Source organism: Narcine bancroftii, chromosome 3 (genome assembly GCF_036971445.1).
Source record: "Narcine bancroftii isolate sNarBan1 chromosome 3, sNarBan1.hap1, whole genome shotgun sequence".
Lineage (NCBI taxonomy): Eukaryota > Metazoa > Chordata > Chondrichthyes > Torpediniformes > Narcinidae > Narcine > Narcine bancroftii.
The window spans coordinates 367,991,810-368,017,404 of record NC_091471.1 but is presented as its reverse complement, the minus strand read 5'-3'; the positions used below and the strand labels follow the sequence as shown (position 1 = coordinate 368,017,404).

The following is a 25,595-nucleotide window of genomic DNA, read 5'->3' as shown; positions in this document are numbered from 1 at the left end:
TGCCCTGATGAGGACTGCTATTTTCTCCCTTGGCACGTTGTCCAGCCATGGGAAGAGGAGCATGAAGTGGTCCCCAACGTGACGGTTCAAGGCTTTCCCCTGAATGTTTGAGCAGGAAGAGAATGTGTGAATCTCTTGGTGTTGCAAATGCCAGAATCAGTGAATACTGCAACTGGTGGAGATTATGGAGTTGCATTTAATTAGGGGACACTTCCAATGAGATTTTTAAACCAAATAACGGAGCCCTGCAGTTGATGCACTGCTTTTGTGTCAGGGGCCGGGGGCCGGCCCTGGCTGAGTGCGGGACGGGGCTGGACACGGTCCCGGGGCTGGACACTGAGCGGAGCGCGTCCCCGCTTTGACCACGCCCCCCCCCCCCCGGATCGTGATGTCAGAGGAGGCGGGCGATTGGTGGAGGGAGGCAGCTGCCGGCAGCAGGTTGCTGGGCTCGCCGATGTGCCACAATGGGACGGGCGGGCGCTGAGGCGCCGAGGGAGACCGGGGACGCTCACTAGACCCTCGGCAGGGGCGGGGCGGGGAGGGGAGGGGAGGGGGGGGGTGGGATCGGGGGATCTTCGGCAGCCGAGGCCAGGCGCAGACTAAAGGTCAACCCGGTCACTTGGCTGACAGCAGAGAAGCCGGTAACGATGCATGTTTTCTACCAGGAGGGAGAGGGGCTTGGGTTTCCCCCCTTGAACAAGGGTCTCCCCCCCCCGAATAAGGGTCTCCCCCCGCCCTGAACAAGGGTCTCTCCCCCTGAACAAGGGTCTCTCCCCCTGAACAAGGGTCTCTCCCCCTGAACAAGGGTCTCTCCCCCTGAACAAGGGTCTCTCCCCCTGAACAAGGGTCTCTCCCCCTGAACAAGGGTGTCTCCCCCCCCCCCCCGAACAAGGGTCTCCCCCCTTGAACAAGGGTCTCCCCCCCTGAACAAGGGTCTCCCCCCCTGAACAAGGGTCTCCCCCCGCCCTGAACAAGGGTCTCTCCCCCTGAACAAGGGTCTCTCCCCCTGAACAAGGGTCTCTCCCCCTGAACAAGGGTCTCTCCCCCTGAACAAGGGTCTCTCCCCCTGAACAAGGGTCTCTCCCCCTGAACAAGGGTGTCTCCCCCCCCCGAACAAGGGTCTCCCCCCTTGAACAAAGGTCTCCCCCCCTGAACAAGGGTCTCCCCCCCTGAACAAGGGTCTCCCCCCCCCGAACAAGGGTCTCCCCCCCCCCGAACAAGGGTCTCCCCCCCCGAACAAGGGTCTCCCCCCCCCGAACAAGGGTCTCCCCCCCCCGAACAAGGGTCTCCCCCCCTGAACAAGGGTCTCCCCCCCTGAACAAGGGTCTCCCCCCCCGAACAAGGGTCTCCCCCCCCTGAACAAGGGTCCCCCCCCAACCCCGCATAATCAGTTCTGCTCATTGCATTTTGTTGTTGAATGGCCGTCATGGGACGTCCTGTCAATGGGGGGCTCTTCTGCTCCAGGACTTTGCGGCTGGGCATCCTCACTGAGGCTGGTCGGTCCCGGGCTGCTGCGAACACGGAGTTTGGGGTTTCAACGGCAGGGGGGTTAATGCCCCTCTCACACTGGGGGGGGGGGTGGGGTGAGAGGGGCTCAGCCCTTCCACCAGGCTCCAGCGTCCTCCGCTTTTGGGCTTCACGGTTCATCAAGGTTGGGCTGCAACTTGCAGCCACCGATTCAGGACGGGGCAGAAACTTCAACCCCCCCCCCCCCCCCCACGTCTGTTCCCTGCACCTGCAATTCGCCGGTAGCTTCCGCACAAACACACTTGGGCTCTTTTTTTTACAAATGCCGAGAATTATTGCTCACCATGAGGAGTCCGCAAACGCCGCTGCTCCGTCCATCAGCAGGAGCCGCGGCTTCAGGCAGGTCAGCCCTCCCAGTCCTTCAGAAGGTGGGTGCATCCTCTCCAGGGCTTCTCCACCTTTCACTCCGATCCCTGCACCTATGGCACAGGATGTCATTGCTGCTAGGTGGCTTGTCTGGGGGGGGGGGTTACTTAAGGTGGCTTGTCCGGGGGGGGGGGGGTGGGATTACTTAAGGTGGCTTGTCGGGGGGGGGGGATTACTTAAGGTGGCTTGTCCGGGGGGGGGGGATTACTTAAGGTGGCTTGTCTGGGGGTGTGGGATTACTTAAGGTGGCTTGTCCGGGGGGGGGGAATTACTTAAGGTGGCTTGTCCGGAGGGGGGGGGGATTACTTAAGGTGGCTTGTCCGGGGGATTACTTAAGGTGGCTTGTCCGGGGGGGGGATTACTTAAGGTGGCTTGTCCGGGGGGGGGATTACTTAAGGTGGCTTGTCCGGGGGGGGGAATTACTTAAGGTGGCTTGTCCGGGGGGGATTACTTAAGGTGACTTGTCCGGGGGGATTACTTAAGGTGGCTTGTCTGGGGGGGCTACTTAAGGTGGCTTGTCCAGGGGGATAACTTAAGGTGTCTTGTCCAGGGGGGGGTTACTTAAGGTAGCTTGTCCGGGGTGGGGGGGAGGGGAGTTTACTTAAAGCAGCTTGTCCTGGGGAGGAGGTGGTCGAGAATCTTTGCTTCACATCAAGTGAAGTGAAAGAGAAATGACTTCAACAACACTTGTGGAAAGAAGTAATGGCAGCAGAAAGTTCTAGCTTTGCCTCTTCATGTTTCGAAAGTCGCTAAAGGATCTGGATAGACACCAGAACTGTTGGGTTCCCCCCCCCCTCCCCCCTTTGCAGCATTTCTTGAATAACTGGAAGTTGTGATTTGTAACATTTCTCCCATGATATTAGCAGTACTTTGCTTCATCTAACACTAGAAAGTGTACAAGATCAGCTCTTGTTGACCTGTGCTTTTGTAATTCTGGAGGTGAAGCTTGACTTATTTTTGAGTCTTGAAGGTGCTTAACGGAGCATCATACACAGCTGAACTGGTATTCTGCGCTCTCCGCACAATTCCTCTCCCTCCCTTCTTTACCCAACCTGACTGAAACCAATCATCCTGGTAACACGCTCCCTGTAGCCCTTTGTGAATGTCTTGAAATAAGCTGTTTGGGACCTTTGGCAGCTCTTCAGATGAAAACTAGCAAGATCAGAGGATCAAAGTCACATGACCCACTTCTCGGGAAGAATAACTGGGATTAATCTCCAGGCCATTGGAGTTGGGGACAAGAATGTTGGTTCAACTTGTTGGTAGGAAAATATTAGCATTTGTGACATGCCATTGGAAAATCTCAAACCCTCCAGGATGGTCCACAGTTGTTGGCCTGCAGGAAACATGGCCTGTTTGCATTTTGCAGACTCTCTCAATCCGCAATATTACAATGACAAGGTAATGTCGTTGAATCCTATTTTCTACTGCATGTGCGAAACAAGCATTTGTGCTGAACTTCTAAAGTTTGGATCTGTTGACTTCAATGGAATTTAATGTCCACGTTACCATGTTCCAGATTTAACCCAAAGATGTATCGTTGTAAATATGAGGCCAGAGTGGGAATAAGACAGTTGTTTTTTTCCAAAATGTTATCACTAAAGAGGGTGATGTAGTCATGATGAGACCACTTCAGTGGTTATTTTTTGTAGCGACTATGTAGAGCGGGCTGCACGGGTGGAGTGTAAGCCTAGCTTTTTAACTCTGTATTGGATCCTGATTCTCTGACTTTCTAATCCAGAAGCCACCAGCTATGCTATAACAGATTGGTAAATTGGGAGTTAGTAGCAGTGTTATTGGATGAAAGAGTGCAAGCATAATTCTGTCCCATTTTAACGTGGACCGTCTGATCTTGTCGCTTGTTTTTGTTTATGGTTTCTTGATGAAATTGCCAGACAGGTAGCATTTTGGGATTTGGAAAACCAAGGTTTGTTGGGGGTCTGCAGTACAATCAAGACCTAGAATTGCTGAGTGGCAGATGAGAAGATGTAATCATTGTGAGATGGGTTATCTTTTCAGTTTTCAGTTTGAATGTGAGAAAAAGAATTTGTAAGACATGTAATCAAAGTGAGGGAGTAAAGTGGAAAAAATTATGACTTTGAAGTTTAAAAGTTTTGAAGGAATTTCAGAACTGTAAAGTTATAGCTGATGTTCGTTTAACTTTTGTCTGCCATTTCATGGTTTTTGACTGGCTTCTGAAAAAAGTTGAAGTGGGAAATCTGATGCAATATTTGTGACTCTGGACTAGCTAAACTTGCCTTGGGCATTGATTCCTAATTAAAAGGTTCCTATCTGAAATACTTCTGCTCACAACAAGGAGATTGGTTGTACAATAGGAGAACTGCAGATGTGATGAGAGAAATAAAGAACTCCATGAACCAAACAGAGATGATGCCAAAGGCAGAACTGGAAATGAGAGGAGATCAAGGCATTGATATTTTTAATCGGTACAAAGCTGCTGTGACAGTGGCATCCATTTTAAGGTGAAAATGGTAAATTCACAGAATGTTCATGACTTCATTAATGTTGAATTTTTGGCTTGTCGTGTACTACTTCATGCAAGCAGACCAAATATTTCTGGGAGGAACCTAAATTGAAGCACGACAAAGGTTTTCAATTTTAAACTCCTTTAAGGTAGGACATTTTGAAAATACTCTGGTTTTGTATTTTATGAATGTTCAAGAACTTAATTTCATCACTTTTTTTTTAAAAAAAAACAACCTCTTATTGCTATTTCGTAAAGAATTAACATGAATCTGACAAGGGAGCAAATAGCAACTGTGAGTGACAGGCCGAGGAACGAGCCACCGCAGAGATGTATTGCAGTTCCTGTACAGGAAAAATTTATGTGCGCGAATATTCAGATTTTTACACAAAATCTTTTACTTTTTATTCTGTGTGGAAGCTGATTATAGATGTATTGCACAATTAATTTATCTTTCAATGGGGGAGAAAATATGCAGTGATTTGGGGGTAAATGCTTTTTAAAATGCAAAATCTGTTTGCATTCTAAGAGGTCTCAGATGCTCACTGATAATGGTCATGGAATTTGCTCTTTTAGGATTGCAAATTCTGGATATGGCATTCTGTGGTGGGTTACTTTTGAACCACTGATCAAATGAGTACACTGATGTGCAGCAACATGAGGTGAATTTCTGGCCAGAACTTGATGCTGAGAATGAAAGCTCAGAGAGAAAGGCAAGTCTGGGAAAGCAGATAAGTCAGCAGCCAAGTGATCTCCAAATACTGCAGATGTTGGAAGTGTTAAATAAAACCAGAAATTGCAGAAAACACTGGGTGAGGCAGTGTCTGTGGAAACAGAATAGGAGGTAGCGTGTCAGGTCAAAAAACCTTCATTAGGAATGGGAAAGAGTAAAAAGCATTTTATTTTGGAGAAGGTGGGAGTGGGGATAGTTTGGATGAAGGGAATATCTGATAGGAAGATATTGACAAGATTGACAGGGGGATGTAATGGCTAAGAGTCACAATACAGATAAGAGTCTTTGAAAATTGTAGCATTCTGGGCATCCAGCCTTGCCCAGAATGCAGGGAACAAAACAGCCTCCCATCTCCACATTTCACAGGGTCCACTCCCTTGTCCACTCGATCCTTCCCACTAATTGCCCCCTCAGTACCTACCCCTGTAACTGCAAGAAATGCAGGATAAACCTCTGGAAAAATATTGTGGTGAATGGGGTTGATCTCAGTTGATTAGTTTGGTGAGGATTTGGAAAACTTGGTGATTCCAATGTTCAGCAAATGTTGGATGGTGCATCTAATAGAGCTGTTGCCTTGCAGATCCAGTGGCCCAAGCTCATCCTGACCTTTGCATCCTGGGTGGAGTTTGTATATTTTTCTCCCCACCCCAATCAGCATAAGGGATTTCCCCCTCACATTCACAAAGATGTGCAGGTTAGTAGGTTAATTGGCTACAGTCAATTGTTTCTTTTGTGTAGCTGCATGGTAAAATCTTGAAAGACTTGTTGGCAATTTGGGGAGAATAGGATACTTTGTAAGTTTTTTGTGAAGCATTAGAGGCTCACTGGGATAAAATGGTATCTTCCGTGTTATAAAATGTGACTTCGGGGTAAAAATTGTCAAAAGAAGACAAGATGTAGGAGCAGAAGTAGGCCCATTGGCCCATCGAGTCTGCTCCACTCTTCTAATTGTGAGCAGATCCATCCTCCCACTCAGCCCTACTCCCTGGCTTTCTCCCCACAACCCTTGATGCCCTGACTAATCAAATACCTATCATTCTCCCTTAAATGCACCCTATGACCCCCCCCCTTCAACAAGTGGCTCTGCAACGAGTTCCACAGATTGTGAGCCTCTGACGAGATCTTTCTGCCTCTGTTTTAAATTCGTGCCCTTTTATTCTGAAGTTGTGCTCTCTCGTCCTCAAATTCACTGTTTGAAGAGGGGATCCTACGTCGTTGTGATGCCTTTGTAGTTTAGAAGCATTAACCAGATGTGTCTTTCTGAGGAAGCCACATCTGCATTAACCCGATGTGTCTTTCTGAGGAAGCTGTGCAGTGTATTCGTACATTTGGGAGAAGGAAAGATGAGTGAAGCTGAGATGGCGGGTCATGATCACTGATTCCCATAATCAAATTGGCATTTGCAGTACATCTTGTAGATGAGCAGATTTCCAAATTTAAGTTGCACAAACTTCAGCAACTTTGAATGATTTGTCAATTCACAATGGAGAAGTTCAATTTTGAAAATGAGACATTTGGGCAGCTGGTGATGTAAATCAACCCATATTTTACCTGAAGGATCTCAATCTCACTAATTTGCATTGTATTTGAGATACTTACAGACATTCAGAATTTAGAGCTGTGTCTTTCCTCTACATGTAGTGGCATTTGAAACTTGTTTGCTTGGTCTGATTCCTTGGCAGTTATGAGATCGATCATTAATTTTCGTGAACTGCAGGCAAATATCTTGAGTTGTCCTCACTTGTGAGTATTGCACATAATCTGTTGCACAATAACCTCCATATTCACTTGACCCACTCAAATCATCTTGTGATCCATGCTTTCTTGCATTGAGATTGTTGGTGAAACTCTGGCAATGGACAAGATGTTAGTTTGGAAGAGAAGCTGAGAGATTATGGACCTTGGCAAAGGAACTAACTAAATTCTTAAAGTGGAATCTGATATGAATTTTCAGAATTAACTAAACTGATTCCTGCCAAAGCATTGGATCTGTACCCTCTACATCAACAGAAAACATTGATGCAATCGCCAAGAAGGCTCGCCAGCGGCGATACTTTGTGAGGTGTCTGAGAAGCTTCAGATGTCACTGGAGATTCTCGTAAAGGTGGACCGCGGAGAGCATTCTGGCTGGTTGCATCACTGCCTGGTATGGAGGTGCCAACTCAAGACAAGAACAAACACCACATCCACCTCTCCATGGAGATTACAAATAAAATCTTAGGGGAAAAATTGGGGCCATCTATGACCCTACCTAGATGTAATAACATGTGGATTCTAATTCGACAGTAGAATGTGTGTAAATTCATCTCCAAGATCTATTACGTATTCCAAAGCTAGGCTACACAGGTAGAGGGAGAGATGGGAGTTAGACGTGGGCAAAACAATCAATGAAGAGTAGTGGCAAGTCCTGTCTGGACAGTGTGACCAGAGTCATCAACGCCAGATACAGGTTGGTCCAGTACAACTTCTTGCACCAGCTGTACCTCACACCACAAAAATGATACAAATCCAAGCCTAAGATCACAGAAATGTGCTTTAGGTGTGGTGTGGAGGTTGGAACTTCTGTCCACTCCACCTGGAAAAGAGATGAGATCTTTTGGGAAGACCTGTGGTGGTATTGGGGGGGGGGTGGTGTGGGCGGCGGAGGGGAGAGGAGAGAGAATCAAAAGTGGATTTTCCACAAGATCTAGAGTTGTACCTTCTGGGGGACACTGGGGACATGAGTTTTAGACTGTCCATAAACCAAATTTTGTTTGTGAAGGTTGCCTTGGCGGACATCAAGAAGTATAGAGTGGGGACGTGGAAGTCTGACTCCAATTAAATGCCACACGATGGAATGTGGAAATGCAAAGTTTCATTCCCCTGGAGAAAATCACGTACAATCTAAGGAAGAAACACGACACATTCATTAAGATGTGCAGCCTTACTTGAAATATATTGGTGCACAGATTGATTAGTTTCCACCCCCTCGAAACAGGGGTACTGTAGCAATCCGGCCCTGCAGGGAAATGAATGTGGTTAAAGGAATGAGGCATGGCACAGGCAACATTTCGTTTTGAGTTTTTTAAAGTTAATTTAATTGTAAGAATATAATTTAATTGATTGTACGAAGGTGGGGGGAATAAATACAGACTCTTGCATGAATATTTTTTAAAAAAGTTATATGGCTTGCTTGAATTTTACAAATCTATGAAAATTAAAATTAAAAATTAAAAAAAATAAACGACAGAGGGTTGTTAACTCGGCCTGCGACATCACAGGCACCAGACTTCACTCCGTCGAGGACATCTACACGAGGCGGTGTCTTTAACAAAAAAAAACAGCCTCTATCCTCAAAGACCCCCATCCCACCAGGCCATTCCCCTTCACTCTGCTATCATGGGGGGGGGGGGGAGGAGGGGAGGGAGGAAAGATACAGGAGCCTGAAGATGAGCACTCAGCGGCACAAGGACAGCTTCTTCCCCTCTGCCATCAGATTAAGTAAGGCTGCCAAAGACACAGCCTTACTTTTCGTGCACTATTATTTATATTTTTTGTAGTAATGTTGGAAGATGGTTATAATATGAACATTTACACGATGACGCTGCCGCAAACCCCGCATTTCATTAGAGAATAAATCCTGAATCTGTAGGTTTAATACCAACAGATTAATCCTAATTCTATCTATCATTTAGAAAGACTGATTTTATTAATGAGCAGTCTTTAGGAGTTGTGTTGTAAGTACAGCAGAAGAAATAGTTTTACTTCAAATGTAGCTTTTGTACTTAAAATCTGTTTTGTATTTTTTTTATTCAATATGATGATGTAGTTTAAAAAGGTCAGCCGTGCATTAACATTTGTGGTAATTTTCCTGCCCACCTTTGAACTGACTTGTGGGGTGAACCTTTCATAAGACCAATTAATGCAAAAATACTACCTCTTCATGCTTTGAATGTAAATCAACCTCGTGCTTGTAGCTATCCAGACAATGGCTTTGCTTTGATGAATAGCAAGAACTTGAATGAAATAGCAAGGACATATGTCCACTTCACGCCTTTTTTAAAAACTCTGCTGCTAGCAGTCCACAGCACTTCTGCCTTGATCAGGGAAAGCAATTTGGGAGTCTAAGTCAATGTAGTCAGGGCAACTTCATACTTGAAACTGAGAGGGCAAAATCCTAACACTGTAATACATCAACATGTGTCATTATTGGTAGTGTTGTCCAGCCTGAACAAACTCTTGTCCAAATGGGCCAGAAAATTCCACCATAAATCTCTTTTGCTGAAAATTCTGTTTTGATCAAGATGATTGTGAGAACATACATGACATCACATACAACCCTGAGATTCTTTTTCTTGAGGGTGAGGCAGAATTACTATTTATTGGTAGTGCAAAACAAAAATTGTAAACATACGGACAGTGGTTCTGGAGCATAGCTTTTCCCATCGTTATTGAATGAAGATCTACCGGGACCAATGCCTGAAGGGGGCGCACAAAATCTGTGAACCGGTGCGGACTCGAAAGGCCAACATGGCCTGTTTCCGCTCCGTAAATGGTTATATGAATCATCTTTTCTGTGCTGTTGTGTGTGTGTGTGTGTGTGTGTGTGTCTTTTTTATTGTTGGAGCCTTTATTAATATTGAATTGAGTTTTTAACAGAATTGGGCAAGTTGTTGGAGCTTATTTAATAAAAACATTGCAAGCCTTTGTACAGTACATCTGAAAATACAACTCAGTTTATATAAAGCAAGCGAACCAATTCTAATTTAAAAAAAATGGTGTGCTACCAGCAGACTTTTAATTTGTCATGCTGTCAAAGGAATGAAAAGCTGCTCCATCTTAATTATGCTACTTTCACAATATTTTTAATCCTGTGTAATGTTCCCTAGCAGATAGTTGGAGGCAAAAACCTGTTCATATTTAAAATTAAGATACAGCTTCCGTTCAGTCAACCCTGGGTTAGTGTTTGTATCCTACAAATGTAGGTAAATGTTATATTTGTTCTTTTGGATATGTTGATCCGCCTTCTATGCATTATCTAGCTTGTTGTTTTGGGTATTATTCCCATGAGGGAGTGGGCTGAAAGATTCGGTATGCATCTGCTTGTACCGTGCTCCAGCAATTGTAAGCACGTGTCTAGGCTGTTGGTTATTTCATTGGAATAGCTCCATTCATTTACAGTGAATGTTTTCTGTTGAATCAAGTGTTTGCACAAAATATGACATTTTATTTCTACCAAAATTCTCCCTCTTGCCCCCTCCCAAAAAAAATTATTGATATTAACATGGACTTGGTAGTTATTACCAAGATCATTTATTTGATGTTAAATCATTGTATGGTAGCATCATAATTATTGGATTAATATTCAGAGATCTGCAATGTTGATGTGGACAAATGATCAAAAGTGCTGGAGAAACTCAGCAGGTCACACTACACACAGAGAAGGCAAAAAGAACCAAAGTTTCAGGCTTGAGCCCTTAAGAACTTATCTCACTGTTGATGTGTAGAGGGGTTTACACTTTTCACAGCAGCAGTAAAATTTAAATTTGTGTTTTGGTACAAAAACAATGGTATCAGTAACTGTGACTTGAAATTACTGGGTTGTCAATAAAAACCTATCTGACCCACTAATGTTCTCTCAAAATCCAATGCACCAAGTTCTTGAATGGCCTTACTTTGATAACTTTAACAGTATTAACATGGGAAAAGAACCTCACATTTGACAAAGTTTGTTGATTTTCTTTTTAGAAATTGTTTTTAGTATATAATGTTCTGAGCAGAATTTGAAAACCGTTTTCTCCATAAAAGGCTGGTCCTGGCCTCGGGTCACCATTTGACATCTCTGTTTTGAATAGTGTTCTTTTGGTTTTATTTCTGTGCTCCTTGTTCATGGCATAAATCTATAGCTGCATAATTCTTCTTGTGCTTGTTCCAGATTATTCAGCATTATTAACTAGTGTCCTGGAGTTGATGTTGACGGTTGCTGGAGTTCCCACTTGGCTGGAAGTTTCTTGGGACATTTTGGTTCTAATCATTATGACCTGGGTACCAGGGTCAGGAGTGCCTTGGATAGAGTCCACAGGATGCTAAAGCATTAGAGTGAGAAGCCAGAGGTTATGGTCCACAGTGGTACAATCTGACATCAGAATAGGGATGAAGCCTTGAAAAGAGAATATTGAGAGTTAGGAAGGAAACTGAAAAGCAGGACCTCAAGGGTGGTAATCTCAGAATTTCTGCCTGTGCTGTAGAAAAGTGGATCAGAAGTCAATCCACAAGACCATAAGAGTGGATCACTGGGGTGTTTCTTCCCCACCCCCTCGGCCATCCAACCCCCCCCCACCCCTGCAAAGAGATGATCTACCGGTATTTTGTCTGAAGCGAGCATGCAACATTGTTGAGGGCCCCTACTCAGCATCTTTCATCTATGCCTGTCGAGGAAGAGATGCAGGAGTATTAGAGCCAGCACCACCAGGCTGAGGAACAGCTTCTTCCCACGGGCAGAGAGTGCCAAAACAGAAGCAACTGCAAACTGCTCACGCTAGCCATCGGAGACCCTATTTATTAAATAATATTTATTATTTTTTATTTATGTACATTTGTCCTGCATATATATTGTATCTGGTTGTGTGTTTGTATGCTTTGCACAGAGGACTGGAGGACACGGTTTCATTGGGTGGTACTTGTTTAATCAGAAGGTAAATAAACTTGAATTTGAGTTTACTGTGAGTGCAGTCATTCTCATGTTAGATACTCATTGCCACAAAAAGTTGGGGATGGGCAGAGGAGAAGAAAGAGTATTGAAAACTTTTTGTTTGAAAATGAATTTAGTAATATCATTACTTTGGAATTGATTCCTTCTCCAAAAATAGTAACCTTCAGTGGTCTCCTGTGAGTTGCAACTGTAAATCTTTGTGACTTTATTGTAATGTTTTATTTCCATGAGGTTTTGGTGATTAAACATGTCTTTATTCTTGTTCCGAACAGTCCGTCATTGGGAATTTCCTCAGTGTTGTTTGCAGTGATAGGATCTCTGAGCAGTACAGATGTGCATAAAAAAAGCTCTCTAGATGGTGGTAGTAATTGTCCAATCATTCACCTGGGTACCACTCGTTTGTACAGAGTAACTGTTGGTAAACCCTTTTTCTGGACCTCTCTATGATGCAGTCTGTTCTGCAGTTTTGAGAATAACTACCACAGTTAGGCCGCCAGTTGAACTGGTGTTTCAGATCCAGCCGCCTGCATTCACTCCTCTCCTCGATCTGTGCAGAGTTTGTATTTTCTCCCTGTGACTGCTGGGCTTAATTGGATGCAGTGCATTGTACCTTGTGTTGATGAAAGATAGAATCTGGGAAGGTCGAGGTGCTGATGGAAATATAGGAGCTCTGTCGGGTTGGTGTTATTCAGCGCTTGATGCTCTATGCAGCCTTTAAGTCAAATGACCTATTTCCATATTGATAATGTGTCAAAAAGTATTTACAAATACTTGTCCCATCCATTGTCAAACAGTAATATTTCTAAGAGCTTCGTTATCATTCAAGAATATACCATGCGAATATGTTCTGTCTGCTGAGAGTATTGAGATTAGTCCATTAACAGAGCTCCATGTCTAGGCTTCCCGATGGATACCCGAGGGTAAGTGGAACAGTAGAATACGCTCCTTCCCACCCTCTCCCAATCTTTTGCCTCGAAGTTCAAAAGTAAGCTTGCAAATAATATCAAGCATATAAAAAGCTTTTTTTTTTGAGTAAAAGAGATGTTAGAGTAGGTATAGGGCCATGAGAAAATTAGGCTGGAGAAATAATAGAGACAAGGAGATGGCAGAGGAACTAAATGAGTATTTTGCATCACTGTAGGCCATTAGCAGCGTGCCAGTTGTAGGGTATCTGGGAAGGGATGGGAGTACAGTTAACATTTCAAAGAAGGTCCTCAGAGAGCTGAATGGTTGAAAGGTGGGTAAGACTTCCAGACCAGATAGATTTCACCCTTGGGTCCTCAAAGAAGTAGCGCTGAAGATTGAGGACACATTGTAAATGATCTTTCAGGCATCAATAGATTCTGGCATGGTCTCTGAGGACTGCAAAATCAAAGTGTTCAGTTCCCCCTTCCCACCACCAACTTTTTGAGAAGGGAGGGAGGCTGCAGAAAGGAAATTTTAGACTGTTTAGCCTGACATCAGTGGTTGGAGTCCATTGTCAAGGAGGAGGTTACGGATGACCTGGAAGCACATGACCAGATGAACCAAAGCCAACTGGTTCTTTGAGGGAAAATCTTGCTTGACAAACCTATTTGAATTCTTTTCAAGTGACAAGTGGACTAGATACAGGAGATATTGTGTATTTGGATTTTCAAAGCCTTGACAAGGTACTGCACATGAAGCTACTTAAGGAGATAAGATCCCATGGCATAACAGGAAACACTAGTGTGTGAGGAGCATTGGCAGGAAGCAGAGATGGAATCTGGGGATTGTATTCTAGTTTGCTGCCAGTTGCTAGTGGTGTTCCACTGGGATCTGTGTAGGGTTTGCTGCTTTTTGTTTGCATATTAATCATTCGGATGATTATCTCGGCTTTGTGACCGTATGCAGATGATACAAAAGGAGATTGAAGAGCAGGTAGTGCTGAGAAAACTGGAAGGCTGCAGAAGGACTTGGACCAACCGATTAGGAGAATAGACTGAAGTGGTGAATGAAATGCAAAGTGTACGGTAGCACTTCAGTGGATGAAAATAAATGAGTATTGAGAGTTGTTTTGGGTTCATTTAGAAAGAATGTGGTGATGTTAGAGAGGGTTTAGAGGAGGTTCACTAGAATGGTTCCAGGAATGAAAGGGTTTAGGTCAATGTGTGGGAGGGGTGCAAAATTTCATTGAAACATTTCCATTTGAAAGCCATGGATAGAGTAGATGTACAATATTTGTTTCCCATGGTGGACAGTAAGGTACAACTTCAGGATTGAAGGTGCTTGCATAGAACTGATGTGGAGAAATTTCTTTAGCTAGAGTATGGTAAATCTGTGGAGTTTGTCACCACAGCTGGTAGTGGAGGCCAAGTCGTTGTATTTGAGGCAGAGTTTGACAGGTTCCTGATTAGCCAGTGCATCAAAGGTTATGGGGACAAGGCTGGGTAGGTGGCTGAGTGGGGGAAAATGGATTCTTTTTCTTCTTTGGCTTGGCTTCACGGACGAAGATTTATGGAGGGGGTAAATGTCCACGTCAGCTGCAGGCTCGTTTGTGGCTGACAAGTCCAATGCGGGACAGGCAGACACGGTTGCAGCGGTTGCAGGGGAAAATTGGTAGGTTGGGGTTGGGTGTTGGGTTTTTCCTCTTTTGTCAGTGAGGTGGGCTCTGCGGTCTTCTTCAAAGGAGGTTGCTGCCCGCCGAACTGTGAGGCGCCAAGATGCACGGTTTGAGGCGATATCAGCCCACTGGCGATGGTCAATGTGGCAGGCACCAAGAGATTTCTTTAGGCAGTCCTTGTACCTCTTCTTTGGTGCACCTCTGTCACAGTGGCCATTGGAGAGCTCGCCATGTAACACGATCTTGGGAAGGTGATGGTCCTCCATTCTGGAGACGTGACCCCCCAGCGCAGCTGGATCTTCAGCAGATGCTGTCGGCCTCTGCCATCTCGAGTACTTCGACGTTAGGGATGAATGCGCTCCAATGAATGTTGAGGATGGAGCGGAGACAACGCTGGTGGAAGCATTCTAGGAGCCGTAGGTGATGCCGGTAGAGTACCCATGATTCGGAGCCAAACAGGAGTGTGGGTATGACAACGGCTCTGTATACGCTAATCTTTGTGAGGTTTTTCAGTTGGTTGTTTTTCCAGACTCTTGTGTAGTCTTCCAAAGGCGCTATTTGCCTCGGCAAGTCTGTTGTCTATCTCGTTGTCGATCCTTGCATCTGATGAAATGGTGCAGCCGAGATAGGTAAACTGGTTGACCGTTTTGAGTTTTGCGTGGGGGGGCTGGTAGTCATGGTGAGGAGCTGGCTGATGGAGGACCTCAGTTTTCTTCAGGCTGACTTCCAGGCCAAACATTTTGGCTGTTTCCGCAAAACAGGACGTCAAGCGCTGAAGAGCTGGCTCTGAATGGGCAACTAAAGCGGCATCGTCTGCAAAGAGTAGTTCACGGACAAGTTTCTCTTGTGTCTTGGTGTGAGCTTGCAGGCGCCTCAGATTGAAGAGACTGCCATCCGTGCGGTACCGGATGTAAACAGCATCTTCATTGTTTATGTCTTTCATGGATTAGCTCGTGATTAAATGGCGAGGCAGACTCGATGGGCTGAACAGCCTATTTCTGCTCCTTTAGTCTTGTGCTTTTTTCTGTAAGAAGGAATGGGATTTGTGTGGGGGGGGCTAGGAAATGTGGAGGTGTGGGGGGTGGAAATTGTGTTTAATATTAGTTGTTTTCAGAATTCATGGTTTTCTGCAAAATGAGGGGTTTGATTTGTGTACGATTCTAACTGCACAATATTGCAAAAAGGTACAAAAGTCCAATCTTGGTGTGGATCAAATTGTGCATCAGCACCCTGAACTATTACATGGAAAACCCTGGTGCGAGGAGTTGTTTTGTATTTCCCACTCTGCTGGTCCCTTGTTGTGAATGTGTATAATATTACTCTGCATTGTCCAGAGAATATAATTGTAGAACTTTGTTGCATTGTACATCAGGAGTAAGGGTACCTCCTGTTATGTCTCCTGTGGTTGTATTTGTTGCTTATGTTGTCCCTTTAATTGGATTATGATCCTAAATTAATACTGTATTAGGATTCATTCTGAACTGTGGAAACTATGGAATTTGATTGGATACCCATGCAGAGAAGAGTCCATCCAGGACAACACAAAATTTTTGTGAAGATCTAAATCGCACCCTGAGACTGCAATACAATTGGGTATTAAAATATCAAAAGTGGGCAAACTATTCCCCATTACAGCTTTGTGAAGAAACATGCAAGTTTACATCTGTCGGGTCAAGGTGAAAGTGTTCCTTTATAAATTAATTTAATGAACTGCTCTATTGTGGAATTTGTCTGAGGATCTTGGGTAGACTTTTATACACGCACTGTATGTCAATATTTCTTAATGTGAGCATGTTGCACCCAACAATCAAAAGAAATATCAGTGGAGGCTTTTTTGAGATTGTTCTTTTGAGCATACTATTGTAACTGCACAAATTATGGACTGTAAAGATGACTGGTTAATGCTACAGCAAATGCACTTGGTTGAAATCAACAGAAATTGCAGGTACAAAATGTGCTCTCCTTGGCTTGTGCAAGTAATAGTACATTTAATGAGAAGGTAATTTTGTAGTTTGCTAAATGCTTAACTTGAAAATATAAAGAGAAAACAATTAATCTCCATCTAGTTGAAGTGTTGCTTTGGAAATGTATGATTTCCTACTTAATTGAAATTCATAAGATGTGTGGTAACTTATTTTTCACAAAATAGAAAATGCTGTAGATTCCCAGCAGGTCAGGTGACATCTGTGGTGAGAGAACCAAGGAAAGTTTTGGGCAAATAACCTTTCCTCAGAGCATCTTGTGCTGTATAGGACAAAGGGAACCCAAGGACTGGTCAAAAGTACAAGGAATCGTGTGGGTACGAAGTGGGGTGTTACCCAGATGTATGTGCAGTGGATAAATTTACAGAGTATAATCAATAAAATATACGAGATAAAAGACATAGGCAATGATGTAGACTCAAAAACCTATCTGGTTAAAAGGTCTGCTCACTTGGAACTAAATATTCCGAGTGATGGGTTCCTTTGAAAGAATGGAGGAATTGGCATAAAATGAAGTGTAACCATAATGAGCTCAGGAAAAATACTATTTCAGCCATGAATAGAAAATGGTTCCGTTAAAAAGCTGGGCAGTAAATGATGCAAGACTTGGTGGAAGTGCTTTACAGATGACTTGAAAGCAATGGTGCAGGAGGTGATGCATAAATGTAAAGATTAGGGAATCATTGAACTATGTTTAATTCTTTTTAAAAATATAAAAAAAAAAATATATATATATATTCTCACCTCAAATAGTAAAGGCAACCACTTGTTTCAAATAGTGAAATTTAGAGCAGACAAGGAAATGGCCGACTGTGCAAGATTTTATTGATGAACAATCCAGAATTAGTTGACAGAAGATCTGATTATTCAAGGGAACATCTTGCAAACTGTAGCCATTATCAAGTTGCATTTCATGTTGTGCAAGATGGGGAGAAGCAGAAGCCGCAAAATAACCTTCTAAATGTCTCAGATTTTAAAGAAATGAGAAATAAATCGACCATGGAGCCATCCTGTTAATATGTTATCCTGCAGATGCTGTGGAAATGTCCAAAGGATGCTTTGGTGATTAAAACGATGCAATGTGTGCCCTAAAAAGGAAAAAAAAACGTGCAGTTCAGCAAACATGGTCAACTAATGAGATTAGAAAGAATATTATGGAAATCCTCACTTTACTGTAGAAAAGTGATGAAAGAGGAGGGAGCTATAAATGTGTATGAGGTTGGGGAGAGAGACACGGCTGAAGCTCTAGTCATTGCGTCCATCCCTTCCAGTGATAAATTGCCTCTTCCTTTCCCCCTCAGAGCGTAGAGCAAAGTGAGTTATAGGTGTGACCCACCCCCAGTGAATAACTAACCTGAGTAGATTGCAACCAGGTCAAAAGACAAAGGTCACACCAGTCTAACCCCCTCCCCACCCCGTGGCTGCATACAGATATTGCCCTACAGAACCTGGATGAAATGAATGACCTAATGATGAAGCATGAGAATGTACATGGAGTTATTTGGGGCATTATTCTCTCTGCTCAAGATGCTCTAAGAAGGTGTGGAGTACAGAGCTTGTGGTTCATCTTGCGAGAATGGACATAATTCTGCCTTGCAGACCAAACTGTCTTTGCAGACTAAACTGTATATCCTGGATCTTGGTGTCATTGTAACAAAGCCCTCTCAGAAGACAGTGAAAACGCTGGTGCAATCAAAATTTGGCTTTCTACTTTGCACCTTCTTCACTGCGACTCTGGATTTCATGATTGCCAAACTCTAAGGCAGTGATGAAATTTTTCATTCGTCTTCTGATATATTACTGGTTAGTCCATATGCTATCAAAATTGTGTAAGTGGCTCCATGGAAGAGTAATTGGAGCTGTTCATGGGCAACCTTCATGGCCTTCTGCAACCATATTCACTGCAAGAAAGCAGCCTCATGCTTGCCTGACTTTGGGCACAGATTGCATAGGAGGCTGCCAGGTGGAGGCATTTGAAATGCAGATACCAAGGGAATGCACAACAGAAGCTGGCCTAAGATCACAAGGGGTTATTCTTAATGGATGCACTTTGAATTAGTTGGCTCAGGATTTTGTGATTGGTGCAGAAGGGTACACGGACATAATAAGGAGAAGAGGCAAGGTGGGAACTTTATCGTTCCTGAATTTGGGTATCCCTTTCATTTGGAAAGTATACTCTTGGTACCACAAGGATCTTGGAAATAGTGATTTTTTTTTAAATTTAAAACAAAAGGGTTGTAGTTTCTTTGTATAGGAAATTGATGCAGGTGAACCCATCCCCGACAGAACTTTAAAATTAAATCTTGGTTCAGTGAGGGGGGAGAAATGAACTTTCCCGAGGGATGTTCTGGGGTTTGCTGGACTGCTGTCATTTTTGTGTGTGATGGTTGTTCAATGTTTTTCAGTTGTGACAGTGAGAACTGATTATGTTGGCTGGACAACAAGGTCAGAGTGGTGTGGAACTTCTGCTCCCCAACATCAGCCACATTTTTCATCTCTAAACTGCAGCATCAGATAGGAAATGAATAAAGGTTTGTCTGAGCAATGACTGGGGAATAGGGCTTCTTGTTTTGGCTAATATGATGCATGTTTGCACTACAAATGCTGGTAGCATTTGACAAAGTGTCTGTCATTTGCCTGGTAAAATGTTTAACGAACTTAAGATCTGAGGAGTCGAGCAGAAAATTCCTTTTTCTGTCTTGCAGTTCAGTCTGTGCAGCTAATATTTCTTTAACACTGTCGTACTTTTCCTTTAAAACAAAAATATAATTGAGTCACCCTGGAGTACTAATGACCTGATTTAAATGGAAATGATTTAAGATTTTTAAATTGGGAGATATAGCATAATAACAGGCCCTTCTGCCTCAAGTCCACACTGCCCAAAGACACCAATGTGACCATTTAACCTACCAGCTCTGTGCATCTTTGAAATGTGGGAGGAAGCTGAAGAACTCAAGAAATCCATGCAGATACAGGGAGAATGGACAAACTCCTCAGTGCCGGATTTGAATGTGCTCTGCTATTTGTTGATATCCAATTTTACACACATTCTCCCATACATCTTTTCGATCAATTTTCAAGCTGATAATGAAATGTTGTGCTGTTAATGACTGGTTACAGTATATACCATTAATTTAATTATTGGCATGTTAGGATTTAACAAAATTAAAGTATTGTTTGAAAAACTATATAATACCAGTTACTACGGAAAACAGACATTTCTGAATTGACAAGAATTGGCTTACAGACAAATCTCTGGAATGGAACCTTTGTGTTATCTAGGGACTTCATCTTTTTTTTAAAATCCCCCTCTCCTGACTCTTGCTGTTTAGTCAGTTAATTTTGGAGGCTTTCCAACACCTGTGCGTTTGATGCGTTGTCGTCTACTGTTGTAACCCCTTCTGCTTCATTGCATTATTTGCTCCAAAAACCTTGTAGCTCAGGGACATGACAGTCTGGAATGACAAAAATCTGACCATGGTTCATTGCAGGTGTGTTCCTGGAATGGGGAGATGGTATTTTGGGCTTTATTAAACATGGACAGCTATCAGTGAATCCTAAGTGGATGAAATCTTTAGTAACAGCAAAAAAGCTTGTCTATGAATCCAGCCATCTGTGATAATTAGCCCCTGGAGTTTAATTTTCTTTCCTCTTGTCTCCATTGATTTGCATACATAAGCAACATCTTTTGCAGGCAAATCTAAAATTGAACTGGTGTGACACTTGTCTTTGCACAACAATTTGTAACATCATTAAAATGTTTGAACCTTGACACTCAGTATCCAGAAATATTGTGTGCTAAATGTTACAATGTTGGGGTTCTCTTTGCTCATTGCTTTGGCATTAAACTACTGATCAATTTACCTTGTGATCTGATGTGTACTGCACGCAAATTGGACAGGGTAGTCGATGGTCTGAGTGTCAGGCAGGCACATACATTTTTATCTCTTGGCTCACATTTGGGAAGATTTTTTTTTCCCATCTGCTTATCAAGCCCGCCCAGAGAATGGGAAATTTCCAGGTATGCTAAAAGATAAGTTTGAAGTACAGTATATACATGTATAGTCAAATTTATTGCTCAATTTTTAGGGTAGAGTTTAGGGCAGGACTGTTAATGTGGCTACTGCTTTTGACTGTGGTAAGTACCTGCGTCATTTGCAGTGTCGGGATCTCAGATGGGCTGGCGATTGGGGCCTGGGTGAGAGACAGCTGTTGAGGTATTGGGAGCTCCAGTAGGTGGGCAGCTGGGGCCAAAAGTAGGGGGTTGACTTTGCACGATATCAACTATTACATGTGTATATACATTAGCAATGTAATTGAGCAGTGAAGTTATTTTCATTGGAAACCAGAATAGGGAAGAGAGGTGGAAATGGAAACTTCCTTGCATTCCCAGTTTTGGTGATGAGAGGTCCACAATAATTATCCCAGCCCTTTCACTTTGACAACCATTGTTTACAATTTGGAATGCTGTGTCCAGCTCTGAATACATACAGTATGTTCAGATATTGTAGAAGTCTACTTTTGACTGCGGCAATTGCTTGCAGAATCATCCGCTCAGAGTCCAAGGGAATACAGAGGACTTTGTGTGGCCCAGACAGCTGGCGAATCCAGGTGAATGCCAGCAAATTCTGCAAGTACAACTGCCTTGGAATTGAGGAAATGCTACCAGGGCTGCACCAGGGGAAGTGATTGGTGTGAAAGTACAATATGGGGCATGTAAGATGAACATGTGAATGAGGTTGAGCAGCTCTGAAGTTTCACAGCAGGAGTTGAGTGATTTGCTGTTTACATGGTATTAGTTTTCAAAATAAGTTATGTAGTCTGCAAAATGAAAGTATTTTTGGACTCCACCATGTGTCTGGCTGGCAACTTGCAACTCCATAAATTAGAACAAAGAACATTGTAGCGCAGTACAGGCCCTTCAGCCTACAATGTTGTGATTAAACTATACAAGTTGCCTCAAAAAAAACTACCGTAAATATTTGTGTATAATGCAACAAATGTTTCCTCCGTTTTCCCCTTCAAAATGCGGGGGTTGCATTATACACAAAATTAAAATTTTAATTTACTGCAGGTGAGCGGAGGTCGGCAGCACGACTTGGCTGGCTGGGCAAGCGGAGAGACGCGAGCGCGACTCAGGCGGGTGAAGGGAGGGGAAGCTGTATTATACACGGGGGTAAAATATTTTCCCCTCAAAAATGGGGGTCGCATTATACACGGGTCAGACTATGCACGAATATTTATGGAAAACCATCCCCACCTCCTAAATCTGTATTTTCACTTCATCTATGTTCCTGCCTCCGTTTTCAATGATCCTACGTACCAGCTTCCACAAGTCGATTTATTTATTTATTTATTTATCTATTTATTTTAAAAACTTTGCCTCTGATATCTCTCCTAAACTTTCCTCCCCTCACCTTATACAGTGTCCTCTGGTATTTGCTACTGTTTGCCCCTGGCTTGTCCACACTATCTTTGCCTCTCAGAATCATGTAGACCTCTAAGTCATCTCTCATTCTTGTCTCTAAAATGAAAATCCTGAGCTCTGTTAACTTTGCCTCATAAGGCAACAGCCTGATAAATCTCCTCTACACCCTCTCCAAAGCTTCCACATCCTAGCTGTAATGAGGCAGCCAGATCTGTGCACGATATATGTGTGGTCAATTCAGAATTTTGTAGAGCTGCAGCATTACCTCATGACTCTTGAACTCATTCCCCTGACCAATAAAGACAACTGTATCATAAGACTTCTTCACAATGCTATCAACCTGTGCAGCAACCTTGAGAGATCCATGAATTTTGACCTCAAATCCCTCTTCTTCCACACGGAGTATCTGACCATTAACCATATTATCTGCCTTCAGGTTTGACCTTCCAAAATGTACTTCACACTTGTCTGGATTGAACGCCATTTGCCACTCTTCCACCTAACTTTGCATCTATATCCTGTTAAAACTTATGACAACCTTCGGCTCCATCCACAATCTTGGTATAATCTGCAAATTTATTGACCCATCCCTCTACTTTGTCAGGGTTATTTCTAAACATCAAAGACCATTGGTTCTCGAGCAAATCCCTGCAGAACTCCACTAGACACTAACCTTCAGGCAGAATACTTGGCATCCACTTCCTCTCTGCTTTCCACAGGCAAGCCAATTGTGACAAGCACATCCAAGGTTCCATGGATTCTATGCCTCCTGACTTTCTGAAGGAGTCTCTCATGGAGGACTTTGTCATAGACCATACTAATCCAGATGCATGACATCTACTGCCTTGCATTCATCAATTTATTTTGATGTTTTGAGGCATGACCTGTTCCTCAAAACTATGCTGCCTATCCATAAAAAGACTATCCTTCTCTAAATGCTGGCGAATCCTCCCCAATCATTGGACCACCATTGAGGTAAGACTCGCTTGTCTATAATTCCCAGAATTCTCCCTATTACCTTGTTTAAACCAGTGACTACATTTGCCATTTTTTAAATCCTCTGATACTTCCCCTGTGGCCAGAAAGGATGCTAAGATAATGCCAACACCCCAGCAATCTCTTCCCTTGTTATCTGGAGCATATCTCATTCAGTCCCAGGAGCATCAATCCTAACTATTTTAAGATGATGCAGCACTTCCTCTTTCCTAATCTCGTCATGGTGTAGCCACAAGTTTGTTCTATACTAACCTCACATTGACCATGGTCCCTCTCTGGTGAACACTAAAGCAAAGTGTTCATTTAGAATCTCCACTACATCCTCTGCCTTCTTTATCCTTGAGCTGCTCTAACTTCACTCTTGTCATCCTTCTGCTCTTTACGTAGGCATAGAATGCTTTGGGGTCTTTCTTGATCCAACTGGCCAAGGCCCTCTCATGTCTCCTTGTTCTCCTAAGTCTTTAAGTTCTTTCCTGGTTACTATATAATTCTGAGCCCTTCCTGCCTTTAGCTTCCTCCTTAATTTGCCTTTTTTTTTGTCAACCATGGTTCCCTTACTTTACCATCTCCTCCTTATCTCATTAGGACAAACCTATCCAGGATCCTGCGCAAGTAGCACCTTGACATCCTTCACAGTATGTCTGCTTTTTTTTCCCCTTAGAACATCTGTTTCCAATTTGCTCTCCCCATTTCCTGTCTAATCCTTGTAATTAGCCCTTCCCCAATTAAACACCATTTTGTCTATTCCCATCCTTGTCTATTGTGGGAAAGATCAAGGAGTTGTCACTTTCACCAAAATACTCACCCACTGAGAAGTCTATTACCTGACCAGGTTTATTGCCCAGTACTCAATCCAGTATGGCCTCCTCTAGTTGGCTGGTCCACACACAGTTCCAGAAATCCTTCTGGGACACAGACCTTTTTCTAAATCATTTATCCCTTTTGCAATAAAGAGGTGCTGGTCAATATTTGGGAAGTTGAAATCTCCCATAAGAAGAACCTGTTATTTCTGCACCATTACAAAATCTGACCATTTGCCTCCTCCTTAGTGTCTGGAGGCTTAAATGGTGGCCTCCAGGCTAATCCCAATAGAGTGATCACTCCCTTCCTGTTCCTGACTTCCACCCTCACTGACTCCATAGCCAATCCCTCCACCACGTCCTCCATTTCTGAAGCTCTGATATTATCCCTGATTAGTAATGCTACAACTCCCTCTTCCCCACTCCCCCCAAACTTTACTGTCAAATTGGGTGAGCAGGAGACCGGAGGTAAATCCGTATGCTTTCTATTGTTTTGATCACCTGGATAAGCAGCCATCTTTCTGATTTAACATTTAAAAAATTTTAGACTTGCAGCACAGAAACGGGTCCTTCCAGCCCACAAGTCTGTGTTGTCCAAACACCCCAATTAACCTGGGTGGGAGGAAATCTGAGAACCCAGAAGAAATGCACGCAGACATGGTGAGATCTTACAAATTGTTTGCTGGTTCTGTAATTGCGTTGTGATAACTGCTATGTGAACTCTGCCACCCCTTTGTATCTTTCTGATGTGCCCAACAGAATGAGTATTGATAAATAATTACTAAGTACACATATCAAATTAAACTTGCTAATTTGCAAATGCTCCTACTCCGAAACTCTCAATGATTAGTTTTGGGCATGTGTCCATCCCTGGATTAACTCGGTTGAATTTTCCCCTGAAAATAGAAGTTGTAAGTAAACTCCTGGCTATTTTGATGCACTTTTGTGCATGGGATGTCAATATAGAGCCTGTAAAAGAACATTTGAAACGAGCCAAATTCAACTTGAAATGAAGACCTCCAATGTAACTCATTGCTAAATTCTTTCGGGGGGAGGGGAATTAATTCATGAAACATCTATTTTGACAGAATGCTCAAGCCTATGCACATTGTAGAAGTTCTCACCATAGGGAATATTGGAGAAAAACATTTTGGTTTGGTTAGGTAAGCCAAAGAACAGAAGCAGACAAGGTAGTGTTTATTTTCCTCCAGTAATACCTTCGATAATGGAATGTATGGAAATTGTCATGTCAGTATTGCTGCTTTACTGCAGGAATTGGAGTTACAATGGGATCTTCCTTCAATAGGATAGATTTTGGTGTACCTGAGCAGGCTGGTTCACTGAGCTACTTTAAAGCTTTCCTGTGAATCTGACTCACTGTGTATTTCTGTGATTAGCTTTCTCTGTAGAGAAAATGTTTTGCAACATTTACTGTTGCATGCTTTCTTGTGATTTTCCCCCTTCCACCCCCCCACCCCACCCCTTGCAGCACTTAGCACAGGAGGAATTTGAGTAAAGCTAATGGTTAAAACAGTGAATTTCATTTTGTTTCATATTGTCAAATGTAATTGCAATTTAATCAAATCTATTAATTTAGCATGATGGATTTTGCATTTTTTTAAGACCTTTGGTAGCATAATCAGACCATTTGAGCCCAGGTCCATGAAGGTCTTTTTGCTCTGCAACTACTCATTTCAGCATATCCTTTTTTGCTTATTTGAGCGTTCCCTTTGAATGCTGGTCACCTTTCTCGGTTGCAAATTACTCAATCTAAAGATTGACTGGGGCGTTTTTTTAAATCTTTGATGGATTACTTGGTAATTGCACTAGTGTTCACATTCTGGTTTGTGCCCTAAGTGGAAGCAGCTTCATCTCTGTGTCAGTTTACAAATGAGAATTTTGTTTTTATTTTCCAGGGTCTTTAAAAGAAGCGTACTTTGTAGTAATTGGCTTGACAGTCAAGTGTGGTTTAGAATTTTGCATTCATTCGATGTCAACTCAATATA

The 25,595-nt window shown here is 43.1% G+C and overlaps 1 long non-coding RNA gene across 1 annotated transcript in view; it reads left to right on the top strand.

Moving 5' to 3' along the window:
- The first annotated feature begins 566 nt into the window (after nt 1-566).
- LOC138756647 (uncharacterized) overlaps nt 567-25,595 on the top strand; it is a 279,494-nt gene continuing 254,465 nt past the window's right edge. The window contains exon 1 of the long non-coding RNA XR_011353224.1: nt 567-641. This is a non-coding gene — a long non-coding RNA (uncharacterized lncRNA). The remainder of the gene's footprint in view (nt 642-25,595) is intronic.